Source organism: Staurois parvus, unplaced genomic scaffold (assembly GCF_062004578.1).
Source record: "Staurois parvus isolate SC_StPar_1 unplaced genomic scaffold, SC_StPar_1.0 ptg000299l, whole genome shotgun sequence".
Taxonomy (NCBI): Eukaryota; Metazoa; Chordata; class Amphibia; order Anura; family Ranidae; genus Staurois; species Staurois parvus.
The window spans coordinates 11,296,736-11,317,058 of record NW_028318095.1 but is presented as its reverse complement, the minus strand read 5'-3'; the positions used below and the strand labels follow the sequence as shown (position 1 = coordinate 11,317,058).

Below are 20,323 nucleotides of genomic sequence, written 5' to 3'. Positions count from 1 at the left end.
GGGCGGATGTAACATTCATTTGACAATTCCTGTTTGTTCTAATGTTGTCAAACTGCATTTAACTAGAATATTAGATTAGTTAACTATTGTCCTTTGGATTCCTCCGGTGAATAAAATCAGTACCGGATGTGACATAAGTCATTATAACACAAAATATACTGTAAGAGAAATAGAACATTCAATAGATAAGATATTACTTTAAGAAAATTTGCAGAAACACAAAACAACAACAATCGGCCATGTATTTTTCCTCCCAACTGATGAAAGATAATGGCCTCTTAGGACTTGCCATGTGAATCTGGAAAAAACCCATGAACATTTAACCACCAATGGACTAATGGAGTGGACTAATCAACATTCCATGTAGCAATAACCACTGTAGAGATTTTACCTAAGAGCTTCCGTTCCACAGATAAGCCAATATTCACAATAGAACAAACATTTGTACCATTCACCAAACAGCAATGTTCCTAAGGAACCGAAGATAATTCAATCTTGCCCCATTTGCACAACAACCACATTTTATACATTGTGTGAAAAGGCCCTAAAACAGATATGTAAACGCTGATTTCATTTATACAAAATGAATGTAGTGCAGTTTATCTGGACGAATAGGTATGCACCTTTTTTTAAAACTAGAGCCCTAGGACAACATGTTGAAAGGGTGTATAATTATAATCAAGGCTTAAAATTTAAAGTCCTGAGCTACTAGCCAGGCCTTAAGAGTTACTCGCCACCAGTTTCCCCACCCAACCCCTACCCTGCCCTGCCCCTAATTCCTCCCCTAAACACGCCCTCTTAAATTATTTCATGAAATGACACTGTTAAATGTTACCCACATTACATCAGGGTCCCCAGAGTCCCCCCACATTACATCAGGGCCTCCAATGTCCCCCTAGACACTCCACCATACTTAGACCATGCACCGCATACAACCATAACCCCCCATAATCTTTCACTCACAAAACCATAATTCTACCAAGCATATCCTACCTACTATCCAATCCAGCAGTACCTTAAATGCCCCATACTCTACCACCCATAATAACCACATAATCCTGAGCCTGACCAAACCACCCATACATGTAGGTTTACATATAGACACATGTACATAAACACACAGAGACACCTGTACACACACACAGACCTGTACTGTACATACACACACACAGAAACGTACACACACGCACAGAGACACATGTATACACATGCACAGAGACACATGTACACACACACACATACAGCCACATGTATACACACATAGACACATGTACAGACACACATACATGTACATACACACAGACACATGTACATACACAGAAATACACACGCACAGACACATGTACATACATACACAGACACATGTACGTACATACACACACATGTACATACACACACATGTACACACACAGACACATGTACAGACACATGTACACACACATACATGTACATACACACAGACACATGTACATGCATACACAGACACACACAAACACACATGTACACACACACAAATACACACACACATACAAATACACACACCCCTATAAAAAGTTGCATTACTTCGTTATCATCACTAACAGAGCTGGGTACTGCACTCTAGGGGGAGGCAGAGAGCACAGCACACACTCCTTCCTTTTCTTTCACTTTGCTCAACTATTGAGCAAGCTGATGGCTCCCAGTCTTCGTGATCGCTTCTCGGCCTTTTGGCTAAGATCAAGTGTAGTATCGACCTTGCCTTTAGGGGTGTCCCGGCTTCCAGCTAGGACGTTGAGAAACACTTGTATCTATCCAAGCCATTTGGTCTGTGTGGGGTACCCTCTTCTCGGCCTTGTAGGATCGTCGATTAAATTCGGCTTCACCTACTTGCTGCTATTGGGTTTGAGGCTTAGCCCCCACACAGAACGAGTTTGTGATCTTCCCCCCTTGTTCACTCTGCGTTACTACCTCCGGGCAGTAGACGCTCAATAGCCTTTTCAAAGGCTAAGCAAGCGAGAGTGAAGCCGCCGAGGAAGAAGAAGGAGAAGGAACCCGACCAAGATCTCTGGGAAGCCCTCCTGAGAACTCCTCTGCGCCAAGATGGGGAAGAAACAGACCGTGAAGAAGCCACAGAACGCCGCCCCCGCCAAGACCCCGGGAGAAGCCCCCTCCGCCTCCACCTCCACCCCAGACCGCTCCGGCCCTGCAGACGGTCTCCCCCCCTTGGAGCCCTGGATGAAGCAGACAGTCGTGCTGCGGCTGAAAGAGGTGGAAGGCAGAATCCCGGACATGACCCCGGAAGTCTTTGGCAAGAAAATGATCCTTGAACAAGGATTCAGCAAGGCAGAGACCCTGTCGGTGCAGTCCTTTGTGAAAGGTTTGTTCCTTGTCACATTTGTCTCCATACAGGTGTGCAGAAGGTACTGGGAGGCAGTGAAGACCGCTGGACCCGACTCCCTCTTCCGAAAGTTCGCTGCGAACTCTCCCATTCAAAGGGACGAAAGAAGGATCACGGTGTCCATGAGGAACCCTCACGTCCCCGGCAGAGACATCACCACCTACCTCCAAAGGTTTTGTGTCGTGTTGAAGGACCCAGTCCGGATACTAGACACCAACGGCTTCTGGACTGGTAAGTGGGCTGTGTTTTGCAGGCTACTAAGAGATCGTCCCGCTGGAGATCTCCAACACCTGCAACAGTGCTTCTCCCTGGGATCGTCATCAGGACTCCTACACTACCCAGACCTACCCCAGTCATGCCGCAGGTGCGGCCAGCCGGGGCACGAGGGTAAGGAATGCAGTGTGCTTTCTTGTAGGTTCTGTAGGTCTGCAGGTCACGAGACCAAGGATTGCCCGAGGTCCAGAACCTGCAACCTCTGTGGACGGTCAGAGCACGTCTACAGAGACTGCCCGGAAAGAAGCAGGACGTACACTGGGGCCCTGAGCAAGGGCCCTGCCACCAAACCAGCGCCACAGAAACCTCCAAAGGACCCGGGTAAGAGGAACCCCCCCCAGGCCCCAGGTCCCCCTGCCCCTGGTCCCCCTGCCCCAGGTCCCCCTGCCCCAGGTCCCCCTGCCCCAGGCCCCCCTGCCCCTGGCCCCCCTGCCCCTGGTCCCCCTGCCCCAGTTCCCCCTGCCCCCCCTCCCGCCCCTGCCCCTGGCCCCCCTACCCCTGGTCCCCCTGCCCCTGGTCCCCCTGCCCCTGGTCCCCCTGCCCCGGGTCCCCCTGCCCCGGGTCCCCCTGGTCCCCTCGCCCCTGGGCCCCCTGCCCCTGGGCCCCCTGCCCCTGGCCCCCCTGCCCCGGGCCCAGTTCCACCTCCCCCTGACCTGTCCTCACAGGAGGACTTCCCGCCCCTCCCCCCTGTCACCCCTGTCAGCAACTCTGCGACGGGATACAGGAAGCGGAAGAAGGAGCAGGCTAGCCCGGCGGCGGAGGACCCCTCCTCTGCCACCAAGCGGCCTGCCGTCCTCCAGAATGTCGCAGGTCCCAACCCCGTGGGGGAAGACCTCAACACGCTGGAGGAAGAAGAGGTGGAAGAAGAGATGGCTCTGACCCAGCTGGACCCAGATCTCTCCACCGACTTCGATGAGGTCCTCAACGAGGTCCTCAATCAGATTGGTCTGGGCCAAGACACTTGTCAGGCTGCAGAAGTCACAGAGGTCGCCCCCCCTCTCCAGGGGAGGTAAGCACAGCCCCTGCCGACTAACCCCTTCATCTCTTTCCCATGATGGCTGAGATCTCTATCTTTTCCATTAATGTGAGGAGCATCAAGGATGCGTCTAGGAGGCAGACTGTGCTGACCTTTCTCTCCACTCAGCAGAGTGATGTGTACATGCTTCAGGAGTGCGCACTTCCCCCTCTGAGGAGGTACACTCATTTGTCCTCCCAGTGGACCCACGGTCCCTCCTACTGGTCTGGGGGTGGCGATTGCAAGTCCGCAGGGGTTGCGGTTCTTATCAGGGGAGGACGTTTCACTGTTGACTCCGTCCATGAGCTCGTCTGCGGCCGCCTTCTGGTCATAGACGGTTCGTGGGCGGGGGAGCCCGTTAGGCTCATCAACGTGTACGCCCCCCCGGATAAGAACGCGCGGCTGGAACTTTTCCAAACCCTGCGGACGCAACTCGCCACAACGAGAACAGTAGTAATCGGCGGTGATTTTAACTGTCCGATAGAGGAGGATGGGCGCAGCTCCAGCATGTACGCAAAACTCGACGCCACCTCGAAGCTGCTCCGGGAGATGATTGCGGAGGCTTCCCTGCGAGACGCAGTGGGATCCGTGGGGCGCGGTTCCGTGAATTACTCATGGAGCCGCCCCGATGGATCTGTGCGCTCCAGGATTGACTTTGTGCTCACCTCCAGGGCAGTCAGGCACCGCGGGTTCTCCATGGTTCCCTGCTTTTTCTCTGACCATAGGGCCATTCACTTTCAAGGTGATCTGGGAGAGGGCTTTGCCCCGGGCCCAGGCTCCTGGAAGCTGAATTGCACCCTGCTGGACGATGAGGAACTGCTAGAGGAGCTCAGGGAAACCTACGGTGCCTGGCGAGAGGAGAAGTCTTTCTTTCCTAAGGTTAGCGACTGGTGGGAGTTCGTGAAAGTCAAGCTGCGCAGCTTCTTTCAGGCCAGGGGACGCCAGCAAGTGTGTGCCAGGAGGAAGGAACTCAGGAGGCTGCAGCGTCAGCTGCAGTCCCTGCAGGACCTTCATCACTGTGGCTGGGACGTGAGGCAAGACCTGGAGGACACCAAGAAGTGCTTGAAAAAGCACTTTGAGGAAGAATCCAGGCACATTGTCTTCCGTGCCAAGGTGGAGCATCTCGAGAAAGGTGAGAAGTGTAACTCTTTCTTTTTCAGGAAACTCCACTCAGGACACACTCCCCTGTCGGAACTGCGCGACAAGACTGGAACGCTCCAGAAGGGGAAGGAGGCCGTGATGGAAGTGGTCAGCGACTACTACTCCGACCTCTACTCCCCCAAAGAAACAAACTCGGACGCGGCCGACAGGTTCTTGTCAGGTATCTCTAACGCTATTGATCCTGCAGGTTTGTCGGCTACCAACGCCCCCTTGACGTTGGAGGAACTGCACTCTGCCGCTAAATCCTTTAGGCAAGGCAGGACCCCGGGCTGCGACGGTCTCCCAGCGGAGCTCTATGTAGCGCTGTGGGACCTCGTGGGCCCGGACCTGCTCGAGCTGTACGAGGAGATGGTGGTGGAGGGCAAGATGCCTCCTTCGTTGAGGGAGGGGATGATCACGATCCTGTACAAGCGTAAGGGGGAGAGATGTGATTTGAAAAATTGGCGTCCCATCTCTCTCCTGAACGTGGACTACAAGATCCTCGCCAAAGTCATGGCGAACAGGCTGAAGGCTGTCATCGGACAGATCATCAACCCGGATCAGACTTGTGGCATTCCTGGCCGCAGGATTGCGGACAGCCTAGCGCTTGTCCGGGACACGGTCCAATACATCAAGGACCGCCGTGTGCACGCGGCCCTGGTCAGTCTTGATCAGTAAAAGGCCTTTGACCGTGTCTCCCATGGGTTTATGTGCAGAGCCCTGCGCAGGTTTGGTCTTGGGGAAATGTTTTGTTCATATGTTGACATCATGTACAATGACATTTGTAGTTCCGTGCAGGTGAACGGCTGGAAGACTGACCCCTTCCCGGTCCTCTCTGGGGTCAGACAAGGCTGCCCTCTCTCACCTCTGCTTTTTGTTTGCTGTATAGAGCTCTTCGCCGAATGCATCAGACAGAATCCAGAGATCGGGGGAATCACCGCACCGGGACCAGACAGACGGGAAGTGAAGTGCTCGCTCTACATGGACGACGTGACGGTGTTCTGTGCCAACCAGCGCTCCATCGACCTGCTCGTCCAGACCTGCGAGGACTTCGGCCAAGCTTCGGGGGCAAAGGTCAACTGCGGGAAGTCGGAAGTCATGCTCTTCGGAAAGTGGTTCCTGCCTTCTTCTGCATCCATGCCCTTTGGCATCAAGACAGACTTCATGAAGGTTTTGGGAGTTTGGTTTGGTGCCGAGGGCGCAGCCCTGAAGTCTTGGGAGGAGAGACTGGCCAAGATGCGCCAAAAGTTTGGACTCTGGAGCCTCAGAGACCTCACCATCGAAGGGAAGACACTGGTACTCCGCAGCGAGATTCTCCCTGTGTTGCAGTACCTCGCCCAGGCCTGGCCCCCTCGGGTCAACACCTGCAAGGCCATCACCAGGGCGGTGTTTCACTTCATCTGGGGCTCCAAGATGGACAGAGTGAAGCGGGCAGTCATGTTCAAGGAACCCCTCAAGGGCGGTAAGGGCGTGCCCGACATCGCCACCCAGCTGAGGGTGTTCTTTGCTTGCAACTGCATCCGCAGAACTTTGCCAAGACGGATTATGGACTCTGGCGGGAACGCAATGTCTCGCTTCTTCCTGTTGCCTCTCTGGAGGTCCCTGGGGTGGGACACTTGGGATAGTTCCATCCCCTACAACTGGGACACTCCTTGGTACTACTTGGATACTTTCAAGTTCATCAGGGAGCAAGGGCTACAGGGAGTCAAGCCTGACTTGTGGAAGCCAAAGACTATCTACAAGCTCATCCGAGCCAGCGACATTTTGGAGTCGGTTCCAGGCCTGCCTTCGGACACCTGCAAGGTGGTCTGGAGGAATGTTTCTTCAAACATCCTCACCAACAGGCACAAAGACCTGGCATGGATGGCTATCCAGGGGGGACTGCCTCTCAGGACATTTATGCATGCCAGGAACCTGAGCAGATACAGACACTGCCCCTTCTGCATCATCCATGAGGAAACGTCTTACCACGTTTTCTGGGAGTGCTCATTTGCTCAGGCCCTGTTGGGGGCCCTGGAACCTGAACTCAAAGACTTTGTGCCACAGACAGCCATCACTCACTTTGGGGTGCTGAATGGACTGTTCTGTGGAACCTTTTCTCTGGAGGACATTGACAGCGCCTGGCGGGTGCTGTGCTGTTTTAAGGACGCTTTATGGTGCGCCAGAAAGCGCCTCACCCTCCAGCGGGAGAGGATGTCCATTGAGGACTGCCGCAGACTGACCCTCAGTCTGCTCAGAGACTATTCCTTGATGGACTTTAAGGAGGAAGAGGACGTCTGAAGATTTCCCCCTTCCCCCTACTCCCCCTTGCGTGTCTTTGTCCCTTCAATAAAGCTTCGGGCCTGTGTTTCCCCCTTCCTCCCCCTTCCCCCCCCCCACACACCCGATGCCTATTGTTGATCGTGTTTTTCAGTTATCGTTATAGTGCATGACATAGTGACTAGGAAATGTATATTGTATTAGGATGCTACAGTTTTTGGGGTAAGCGGCGTCATGCATGACGTGGTGGTCCGGGGGATTCATCCTCCGTGCACATCACGTCAGGCATCATACCGCTGAGCGAATGTATTTATTTGCCTGACTGTATTTATCGTATGCTTGGAACTGTATTGCTATGTGGTGCGCTGCGTCGCAGTACAGGGTGAGATGTACCCCGATTACACGTAACATGTTGTTTTTTGATGCTTCTGCAATAAAAGTATCTTTTCAATCAAAAATCTGATGGCTCCCAGTGCGAGTGACAGATCCTGCCCTGAGTTCCGAACCTGCTCAGCAAGACGGCCCTGGGGGGACACTCGCCCCCACCATATTTTCTACTCGCCAATGCGAGCAGGCGAGTGGAAATTTTGAAGGCCTGATTATATTACTATTATTATACAGGGTTTATATTGCACCAACAGTTTACGCCATGCTTTATCATAAACAATAGATACAGTACCTTAAAGAGACATATCATTTGCTGAAGCTGACATTAGAGTTGAAAACATGTGATATTGCTAATGGTTGGTATAGTTTACTTCCAGGAAAGTTAAACTTTTCCTCGGCAGTGCAACAGCCATTGCTTCAAATTCTTGTTGCTTGTATTTAATCACTTGTCTAGCAGGCACTTTCACCCCTTCCTGCCAAGGCCAATTTTCAGCTATCAGCGCTGTCACACTTTGAATTACAATTGAGCGGTCATGCAACATTGTACCCATATGACATTTTTAGAATTTTTTTCACACGAATAGAGCTTTCGTTTGTGGTATTTTTAATTGGGTTTTTAATTTTTTGCACTATAAATGGAAAAAGAGAGAATATTTTGAAAAAAAAAAGGTTTTCTTTGTTTCTAGTATAACATTTTCCAAACAGGTAATTTTTCTCCTTCACTGATGTGCTTTGATGAGGCTGCACTGATAGGCAGCACTGATGGGCACTGAGGGGCACTGATGAGGTGGCACTGGTGGGCATTGATGAGGAGGCACTGATGATGCTGCACTGATATCCATTGATGAGCACTGATAGGTGGCAATGATGGGCACTGATAAGTGACACTGATGGGCAGTAAAAGGTAGCACTGATGGGAACTGACTGGGGGCACAGATAGGCAGCACTGATGGGCACAGATTGGCAGCACTGCTGGCCAGCACTGTTTGGAATTGTTGAGCAGCACTTCTGGGCAGCACTGTTGGGCACTGATGGGCATGCTTCCACTCCCAGAGGACTAGGTGTGGCCAGTTGCTGATAGACAAGTTACAGGCTTGTGAATCAGCAGCTGATAGCATAGCCCCCTGCAACATCTTCTTATCTCATTGTAGTGCAAGCAGGCACAGCCTACATGAGTGGCAACTCTGCTATGAATTCAGGAGCAGTGCGGCATTGTTGCCACCCCATCACAGGAAGCTGCATTAGGTGGATTCACTGGCAGAATCAAAAGATATTTGTGGAAATTTGCACAGGGACTAAGGGTAAGTGTGCAATGGTAAATGTTTATTATTAAGTGCTGTAGCACATGCTTTTTAATGAAAGACCATAGTTCTTCTTTAAGTGTAAGTGGACACACAAACATATATATACTGTATATACCAGTGTTTCTCAACCTTTTTCCAGTCAGGGCGCCCTGAAAAAGTATTTTGAATCTCGAGGCACCCTAGTCTAATGCTTGGTTCACATTACTGCGTGTCGGGGAACGCGTGCAAAATCATGTGTGTTCCCGACACACAAACATGCTGCTCTTTAGGGATGCCAATAATTCTTAATGGTACCCCCATGCACTGGCAAACCTGGTGATTTTCTTTTGGTGCAGCATGATTTTTATTAAAGGGTTGGTGACTTTTTCCCCTGCGTTTCTGTGGGTAGGGAAGCCCATTGAAATTAATAGGCTGCTCATTATGCACTCGCACTGATGTGAACAAAGGGCTCATTCACACATTATATTAGGGGGCAGTAAAACCCTGGGGTTGAGCCACATTTTTACTACCATCGGCTCCCCCTTTGCAGCCATGTTCACATATATATGCTGTGGCCATGGCGAGAAGTATATCGCCAAGTGAAGGGGACCACACTGCAACTTCCCTGCAACCATGTGCACTGTCAAATTTCTCTGAAAAGCGATCCATCAATGATCGCTTTTTAGAGAAGCATCAGTTCTTGCTGCCATTTTGAATGTGCGCTAGAAAAACAATTCTGATTGTACAGGATTAGGGGTCAAAATAAAATGTAAGGTACATACATGCATATAAACATACTGTACATTCACATAAATACATTCTGTATACTGCTGAGCAGGGAATTAAAAGAGTGACACAAGACAGTTATCTTAGGAAGGGGGGCAAAAGTATGAATATGTCCCTGTCAGTAAGCAAATACATGGCTTCTCTGCGACTTTCACCATTGTGAGCCTCAGCTGTTGCAGACCACTGATGCCATCTGCGTTGGTACTGGTGCTATCATTGATCACCTTTTCAACGTCACTCTCTGCATCTCCCCTGCCTTCAGCAGATCTCCTGCAGTACAGGCAGCCAGGAACTCCGTCCCCACACTCAAATTGTGTCCAGCATCCCCATCTACCTGGACATCTATATGCCAGATGCCTCCCAGACTTCCCGCTGCCAGTGGAGTTCAGCCTTCTGCCTGCCCTGATCGAGAGCTCGTTGTGCCAATCTACACTTTGGCAGATCTGTGGGAGCTGAGTCAGATCTAAATGCCATTCTCAAGCAAGATACCGCGGCAACCCTGATGACCTTTGCCGGCACCCCAGGGTGCTGCGGCACCCTGGTTGAGAAACGATGGTATATACTATATATATATATATATGTATATATATATATTTTTTTTAAGCACTTCATGGACAGACTTAGTATAATTTTAACAGACTGTCTGTAAATTCCTGGACAACTGCCATACCTGGTATCCATGCCAGTTGAACTACTGCTTCCACAAATAATTATATATCATGGATACAATGATAAAAGGAAGTGGACAGCTTAGCGTTAGCACCCAATTTCCATATTTTACTCTCTTGAGGACTGAATTTCTAGAGAGTCATCAGCTGCTGGACAAGTAGCACAGCCACAGCTATGGAGTTATATTCTGCATATTGGATTTGAACTACTAAAGTGTGACGTGAGGTGAATGTAGAAAAAACAGTAATTATATTTAAAGACCTATCCACAGACACCACTAGTTCTGTGTGAAGCAATTTACTCTTTGCCTATACTTCTGTAATCACTAGAAACATTCAAATAAAAATGTATAACTGGACTAATGGGGCTTTAGGCTGAAAATGAACTTGAACAGCATCCACATAAGAAGCCTGTTGTGAAATCGATGTGTGTTTGGTCTGGCATTAAGCGTAGCTCAATAATGAAACCATTTGTATGTCTAACAAACAAGCAGTCAGTGGGAAGTTAATAATGAAAGAATATCAGATCATAGGAAGAGAAAGTGAAGTTGTTCATGTCAAAGACATCCACAAGGTGGCAGACGTTGGACACACATTGGTTTGGAAGTACTGAAGTGCGGTAGAGAGGTCTGTATTCTACATAGGTTGAATATAAGAGAACAAAAATTGTATAGATAAAGATATCCGTATTTGCTGACATTTCTTGCTCATGGATCATATTCAAAATAAGCAAAATTTATCAAATTAAATGTTTAGCAAATTCTTAGTAGTTTTATATTGAAGTTTCTTGACATATGGATGCACTGATGAAGGTACTGTATTTCCTAAAAGTTTAAGATACCTCTGCTTCTTAAAGAGTACCTGTTAAACAAATGGGATGCTATTTTTTACCTTGCTAGGTGCTTTTTGGCTTCAAAACTTTCATTAATTTGGAACAGGACTACAGCCAAACAAGTCAGAACTTCTGATCAGTACACTTGTTCCAGGTCAGTGACTGCTGTTATTGTCTAAAGAAGACCTCCAGCCCCCCCAAAAAAACAATAAAAAAAGGAATAAGCAATGAAAAGGTAACATAAATAGTACATTTTGTTACAATACTCACCCTCAATCTGGCGCTGCACTCAACTGTACATTGCTATCACTAGTTTCTTGGTCCAGAGCAGTGTTTCTCAACCTTTTTTCAGTTGTGGCTCCCTTTTTCAGGGAGACTTTTGAGGCACCCCAGTCTGTAATGTAAAAAAAACCTAAATGTTATTTATTGTTGATAAACCTGATCCTGGTACAATACACACAAACACCTTGATGAAGTTAATGTCATCAGAAGACCCCTTCACATTAGAGGTCCCCCCATCACATCAAAGCTCCTTCTTCACATAAGAGGTCCCCCATCATGTTAGAGGTCCCGCCATCACATCAGAGTTTCCTCTTCATGTCAGAATCACCCCCTAAGGTCACAGTAACCCCTTCACACCCAAAGCCCCCACAACACCAGAGGTCTCCTTATATTTGAAAGCCCTTCATGACATTAGAGTTGCCCTCATACATCAGAGACCTCCAACACATGAGTCCCCCCATAGTCCCCCATTACATCAGAACCTCCCCTCACAACAGAGTGACTCCATCACCACAGAGTCCCTCCATCACATCAGGTCCCCCCCCCCTCATTACAGAGCCCCCACTCATACAGATTCCCCATCACAAAGTCCACAATATACAATCATGGCCAAAAATATTGAAAATATTGGCACCTCTGCATTTCTCTCAGATAATGCACCACTTCATCCATAAAATTGTTGCAATTAAAAATGTTAGGCATTCTCATGTTTATTTCTTTGTTTGTATTGGTATGACACAAAAAAAGTGGAGAAACAAAGCCAAATATGACACATTCTACCCAAAACTCCAAAATATACTGGACAAAATTATTGGCACCTTCTCAAAATTGTAAGAAATAGTTGCATTCCAAGTTTTTGATGCTCTGTTAATTTGCAATAAAAATCCCCTATATCAATTAACAGGTGCTGACAATATAGAAATCACACCGGCAACCAGCTGAAATGGTGAAAAACTGACTCAGCCTTGTGTTGTGTGTCTCTCATGGAGAAGAATAAGAGCAGCAAAGAATTGTCTGAGGATTTGAGAACAACAATTATGGAAAAGAATGGAGAATCTCAAGGTTACAAGCCATGGGCGGACTGACAACTCATGGGGCCCCTGGGCAATAGGGGATCATGGAGCCCCTGTGTCCTTGCCCAAACTCAAAAACACCTATGAAAAAGGTACCAGGGGCATCTCATGGGGCCCCCTACTGACCCCGGGCCCTCGGGCAGTGCCCGAGTTTCCAAATGGTCAGTCCGCCCCTGTTAAAAGCCCATCTCCAGAGATCATAATGTTCCTGTGTCTACTGTGTGCAACATTGTCAAGAAGTTTACAGCCCATGGAACTATATCTAATCTCCCTGGCCATGGACGAAAGAGAAAAATTAATCAAAGATTGCAACAAATGATTGGTCAAATGGTGGATAAAGAACCTCGATCAACTTCCAGACAAATTTAAGCTGACCTTCAGACATAGGGCACAACTGTTTCAGCTCGAACTATACGTCACCATCTGAATGAAAAGGGACACTATGGTTGGAGACCCAGGAGGACCCCACTGCTGACACAGAAATATAAAAAAAGCCAGATTGAAGCTTGCCAAAACATACCTGAAATCCTTTTGGGAGAATGTTCTGTGCACAGACGAACCAAAATTACAGCTTTTTGGTAAATCCCATCATTCTTTTGTTTTCAGAAAAAGCAATGAAGCCTTTAAAGAAAAGAATACAGTACCTACAGTCAAACATGGTGGAGGTTCACTGATGTTTTGGGGTTGCTTTGCTGCTTCAGGCATGGGATGTCTTGACCGTGTGCGTAGCATTATGAAATCTGAAGACTACCAAAGAATTCCGGGGTTCTATATAGTGCCCAGTGTCGAAAGTTGGGTCTCGGGCAGAGGTCATGCCTCTTACAGCAGGAGAATGACCCAAATCACATGTCAAAAAGTACCCAGAAATGGTTGACAAAGCACTGGAGACTACTGAATGGCCGGCAATGAGTCAAGATTTCAATCCCATAGAGCACCTGTGGAGAGATCTCAAAATAGCAGTTGGGAAAAGGGACCCTTCCAATCTGAGAGACAAGAGAAAAGTGGTCCAAAATTCCAGTAGAGAGGTGTAAGAAACTCATTGATGGTTACAGGAAGTGATTGATTTCAGTTATTTTTTCCAAGGCATGTGCTACCAAATATTAAATTGAGGGTGAAAATAGTTTTGTACAGTCCATTTTTTGAGATTTGGCTTTTTGTTTCTCTACCTTTTTGTGTCATACTAATACAAAAAAAGACATAAACATGAGAATACCTAAACATTTGTAATTGCAACCATTTTCTGGCAATGTGGTGCATTATCTGACAGAAATGCAGGGATGCCAATATTTTTGGCCATGACTGTATGGTTAAGCTAAGAATACATATTTCAGCATAGATGGAGAAATCTTCATTCCCATCTATTGTATTCAGCACCTCTGACTGCTTGAATACCCAAACAGTGACTGTATCTGATAGAATGCAGTCACAGTTGGTCACAGTTGGCCAAAATTTTAAACCCAGCAAAGTGAAGCCAGGATGTGCCACCCACGGGATAAATATCAGCCAATTCTTTAGGAGTCAGTTGCATCTTATTTCAGTTGCATCATATTTTCAGCTCAGTATTTTCTGTAATTAGTACTTTTACTTGCTGCTGAACAATAAAACTTATCAACATATTCTTTATAGAAAAACAGATTAAAAACGTAATGAGCATGTTAAAGTAAACAGAATCTTTGCTATTCAGTAATGGTAAAGTGATCCTTTCACCATGCGATCACTTACAAATAAAGATCAGCCTTTAAAGGATAAGTTCATCTTTAAAAAAAAACACATTTTTTTGCAAATGTATTTATTATTTTTCTTAGGAGCCTGGAAAGCATTGCATTAACGATCAATAGATCGCTGGTGCCATGCAGGACTCCTGCAGACTGCCAGTCTAATCTGTCTGCCCAGGCAGACAATTTTACAGGCAGACAGTTTCACACTGACAGGAAGAATCAATGAATTACCACAGAGCTCATAAGAGCCATGGTAGTTAATTGAGAACAACAAGCCGTTCTCCACAAATGTCGGTCTTTGTAGTTCATTCATTTACTCTGTGTCATTCATTCACTCTGTGAATGAATGACATGGCCATGGGGGTGGGGTTCCGCACAGCCTCGCTCTTTTCAACACTTGGTGGCTGGTACAGGGAACTTCTCTCCGTACTGCTGTCACACCAGGTGCTCGGATCCCCGAGCAGCTGAAGGAAAGGGAACATGTTACATGTTTCACCCTAAAAATGGGTGCAACATGTAACATGTTTCCGTAGGTGAGCTTATTCTTTAAAATACAGTGCAATATTTTTATATTTATGGAAACCCCTGTGTTGAAATGACACTGCCTTGCTGCTCTCCGGCCACTATAGCTATTCAACACCGCTGGGTTTGTGTATACCTACTCCTCCCATGCTGTGTTTGTTTTTTTGGGGTATCACTTAATTTTTTGAACATGTAAGCTATTGAAATGCCTTAGATACGTGACTTTTAAAATATAGTCACTTACCTGTCCCTCGGTCCAATGGTGTCCTCACCACCGCTGGTTGCACCGCCCGTCTTCTCTCCCTGGCACCAGCATCTTTAGTGTGGACACCCGGCTGTGACAGCTTGCAGCTTCATAGCCGGGTGCCCAATGCGCATGCGCAAGAAGTGCTGTGCTTTGTGAATGGCTCTGTAGTCTTCTGGGACCTGTCACATGTCCCAGAAGACTACGGGGAGGGGGGGAGGACAACTTCCGCTTCCAATCGCCTAGGCGACTGCAGCAGAAGTGGGAGCGGGTACCTGTCAAATTCAGGTACCCACTCCCCAAAGATGCCAATCCTTAATGGGGAGCGGGGGACAAAGCATTAAAGCAGAAATTCCCCTTTTGGGTGGAGCTCTGCATTGATACAATTTTCAAAACTGGTTCTTAAAATCATATATTTACACACATAATTACAAGGAGGAGCAATGCAATATAATTATTTAAATAATACAGCTATTTTTTCTTGAGACACTTGAATGGTAAGGGCTGTGGAAAAGGGTTAAGCTGGCCATACATAGAGTGAATTTTGGCTAGTTTCTAATGAATTGGCTGACATTTGCTCAATGGGTGGTACTGTAAGCTACCTCCTATCTGCAATGCTTCAATTGAAAAACTGAGGGACCTGGATGAAAAATTGCTGGCCAAACAGCATCTGTATCCAATCAGATTCAGTCACTGTTCAGGTATTTTGACAGCTGGTAGAACTGGCTGTCAAAATACAATAGCCACAGCAGGAGATTTGTCCAATTTTCTATGTATCATGTATGGGGGATTCGTTTTTTTTCTGTTTATCCTGTATGTACACTAAACACGAAAAAAGTATATGTATATGGCTAGCATTAGGCTATAGAGTTAAGGATCAGAGTTTAGATTGGGGATAATTGACTAAATGTACTAAAGGCAAATATGCTGTTCACTTTTTTCTGCTAGCTAAATGAATAAGGTGAAGCTCTGATGACTTCCATCATCCCAACATATATAAGCAAAACCACAGTCACTAAGCTAAGGGAAAATTCCCCTGCAAAGTGAACAGCCTATTTGCCTTTAGTAAATCTGCCCCATGGAGTTAAGGAACAATAATCCTTGTGAAATGTCCACAAAGCAGAGAACCGATGAAGTTAGCATTAATGAGATGAAAAGGCACAAGAGGGTGCCAACTAAGTGCAGTATTACATGAGCGGTTGTCTGGTTGGACCAGGTGGTTCCAGTGCCACTCCCTCATATAAGGCGGTCTTGGCTCATACCTGTCATCTGGTTTGACAAAAAACTTGTAAGCTTTGAAACGGGTTACCATGGTTACAATCTCCCCCCCCCCCCCATTGTGACGTCACTTCTGGGATCAGTAGATGACAGGCTCCACGGCTCCCCACACCACACTGGCTGTAGCTGAGGTGCAATCCTCGGGCTGACTAACTCCTGTACCAGTTTTATGCTTACCAATAAGCACATTGCATACTACGAAATCTGAGTTACCATTTGGCTTTACTATGAAAGGTTACATTTAATACTGCACTTAGTCAGTACTCCCTTGTGTCTTTTCATTTCCTTTCCAGACATCCATTCCTGTTTCTTTAGTATACACTATATGTGTATATTTGGCTCTGCATATGGACTTCTTATGGACTTTCCATGGAATTACTGGATTGTACTTACTTAGGATTATAACTTTATTGCTCTATGGCATTTAGTCCTCTCTGTATGAACTTTATAGTCATTTTCTTTTGGCTGAATGTTTGTCTTGTTGAGCATTATAAGCCTTGAGGGTAGATACCATAATATTATGCTCCGTTATTGCACCATATAACCTTTTCTAAGCATTAATTAGATACATCTTCTTGATACATTTATATACTAATGGGTATTGTACATATTTAGTCTAAGCAACCTTGTCACCTAATACGTACGAGAAATGTCCATGTACTTATGATCAAATACTTGAGGAAGAATGATATAAAGCCAAAAGAAGGGATTCAAGCATCCTGAAAACTTGTATCATCAATAATTTTATTTAGCCAATAAAGGGTATCACTTAGGGCCGTTCCATATGGGCATTCCATTTGTCTTTTTTCATGTCTGTTCTTGGAAGAAACGTTCAGTTCAGTTCAGTTCTATTCAGTTTAAATTCTTTTTTTGCTTTTGTTCTTTTTACGCCTCTTTTAAACTAGCAGACCAATTGTGTCCACCTGTCCATTTTTCAGGAAGACCCAATTGGACCCTCCAGTCTCCCCTGTGGAGCAGTGGATGTAAACGGACATATGTTCATTTACACCTGCATGCATCTGGTCCTATCCTCTAAAAACAAAAATGGATCCCTATCCATCTAGCTGATCAGATGGCAGTCAGGTGTAAACGAACAGCTGATTCATTAACATCCAGCCACCCACAGAGGAGATCAGGCTGTGTCTGCTCCGCATAAGAAGAGCAGACACAGACCAGTCATCCACTTGCTTAGTGGGTAACAATGGACAGATCCCCCACTGAGCAAGTGGACTACAGCAGAGCCTTAGTTGTTGAAGAAATTAGTCACAGGTGCAAAAGTATGAACAAAAAATATGTCTTGCCTAAAAATGGATTTAAACAGAACAGGCATAAACAGCTGACATCCATTTACATTTGTTTACAAAATTCCTGCATGCAGGACTTTTGGTGCGCTTTCAAAAAATGAACCAAAGCTGCCTGATGCATTAGAAGTCTATGGCAAAGCACAGGTAACCCACATGAAACCCCCCAGTACACAGTGCTACACTTGCATTGCAGGAAAACGTCATCATCAACATCAGTGTAAAAGCTCCCTAAATGTACTGGTAAATGCTTAATATCTAGTAATCTCAAAGATACAAATAGTTTTTTTGTAAAAAGGGGAAAATTGTTATTTTAAGTAATAGGAATAATAGCATTAATAATACAATACTAAACATTAAACTTAAACTAAAACTACAATTTTTCATATTTTTGTCCACTTCTTGCTTGAGAGAATACTGTTGACTAAAGTGATACATTAAAAAACTTTAAACCTGCATGTTACAATTGCTTGCACATAGCTGTAAATTGGCCTTTGGTCCTTAAGTGAAACAACACTTCTGTAGCACCCATTTTTTAAACGTTATGCTGATTGGTATGCAAATCCAAGTTGACAGAAATATTTTGTTTTGAAAGACAGAGAAAAATGCACTTTTGCATTTATTTGAATTATATAAATTTCAGCTTATGAGCCAAGCAAGTATAATAAAGCATAAAATACTGATTTTAAAAAATAAGCATAATAAATTTATGTAAAATGGGGGTAAACATGCTGTTCGAATATGCCTTCCTGTCTTACATTTTCACCACTTGAGGGTACAGAATGAGTTAGTACCTGATCTCTTTTTCTTTTCCATACTTAACATAATTTTCCAACAACTTGCAGAATACATGCCCAAATGAAACAGAAGAGCAATTCCAAAAGAATGAGTGAAATATATTTTATGCAAGCCTTGCTGATGTCTGGCTCAAAATGAATTCATATTGATTTCAGGAATGAAGTCACACAACTACAATTTCCATATTAACTTTCAAATGTCTATATTTTAATTAGGCAGTTTGTGTTTGGTTAATATTATTGAATTAAGTGCTTTGGTTTTGTATTTCATACTCAGAATGACTCTACAAAATATATTAGGCAGCATGTGCTGGTACTGAAATAGGCCAGCTATATTCAAAGCGTATTAGGAATTTCAGTGCTACAAATGACAATAAAATTACAGCAATGCAATCGATGCAAAACAAATCACATGATAGCAGAATTACCACAATCTTAGCTATTTTTTTATTTATCTTTTGTCTATTTTACTGCCTATCACCCTGCTGAATAACGTCATTAACTTTGTGAAGAGCTTTTGTTGTGCAGTTTTTATCCTTAACTACTTCTCACCCGGCCACTATATAAAAAGATAAGTAATCAGGAAATCAGAATCATGGTTTTTGTTCTTTGAAAGCCCAAAGGTGCTCCTAGGATTTTGTGCCCCTCTGTGCCCCTCCGTGCATCTATGTTGTGGTATCCCCATACTCAGAAGTCATAGCAGAATTTGTTTTAGGGTGTAATTCTAAGTATGCCTATGCAGTGTGTGAGAAATAACTTGTTAAATGTTAAAGGTCATTTAGGGGGCATTTGTACTGTCCTGGCATTTTTGGCCCTCAAAAAATGAGATAGGCAGTCAATCAGGACTGATCAATTTTTAAATATATGTATATACCATAGTTTGTAGACTCTATAATTTTCACACAGACTAAATAATATACACTGATTTAGATTATTTTTAACAAAGAAATGTAGCAGAATACATTTTCTAAAATTATAAAGAAAAAATATTTATTTGTGAAATCTATGAGGCAAGTTGTGCCAAGAAGGAGATACCCAAGAGGGATACCCTTGTTGTCACAGGGGCCCAATGACTCACTTGGAGAAAGACTCACTGAAGCCTAGCAAGCAAAAGTTTGTGGACAGCCTACGGTGCTACTTTCAGTGATGTCAAGTTGGCCTAAAGGTTCTGACAATGTGAAGCTGGACGTGGAAGAGTCTTTAAATAGTCTGCTTAGTATCTAGGACAACTAACCCTTGCCTCCTTGTGTGTTGTTCAATATATCTTATATAGTGGCTGCCACCCAATGTTCTTTCTTGGTCCCCCATCTTAGCCATGGACTCAGTCTGCTGGGCCACTTGCACCTCTGGAGGTACCACTATGTCTTTGGGGGGTTGGAGGGTGCTACACAAAAAAGAAAATCTAAATGCCTTTTATACCTGCATAAAACTGAAGTCACATGCCGTTCCAGTCTTGAGTTTTCTCTTTTGCTTGCATAAAGCAGAGTCCTTCTTCAGGTGAAACAGTTCACTGCTTGCATTACATCATCCAGAAGAGGGAACTGGCTGGCGTGAGCACATCTGCAATGCTGGATTAGTGGTCCCTGTGCCTGGAAACAATGCTGGTGCAGGATCTAGACAGCAAGCTTAGATTAGTATATCTTGCTTCACAAAGTAGGAAAAAAAACATGCAGGATGTGTTTGCCTGGAAATGGGCTTTAAAGAGAACCTGTATTTTAGGATACTTAGCAGTAACAGGTGTTCATTTCAAGATGCACCACAGGCAGCCAATACTCATTTATCCAAGCTCCACTGATCAAACAAGTTTTGCCATTTTGAAAGTTGTACTCTAGGAAGGGCTTAGCAACTTCCTTTGAACCCCCAGTTGATAGGGGTTGAGCTTGCTTATTGGATGCTCAGGCACCCAGCACTGCATTATCAGAAAGCTAAGAAAATTCTATGTGTTCACTGCTGTCTCTCACAGAGTGCCTAAGACAAAAAGACACTTTAGTGATGTCAGGGCTTGGAAGGAGTTGTGGGCAGTGTGGGCCACAGTAAACTTTCCACACTCGTGGAAATATTGATGGCTGTAGAAAACTACAGTACTAT

General features: G+C 45.4%; 1 pseudogene; it reads left to right on the top strand.

Annotated features, from left to right (window-relative positions):
* The first annotated feature begins 1,690 nt into the window (after positions 1–1,690).
* On the top strand, positions 1,691–1,896 carry LOC149457895 (U2 spliceosomal RNA; annotated as a pseudogene).
* Positions 1,897–20,323: the final 18,427 nt, after the last annotated feature.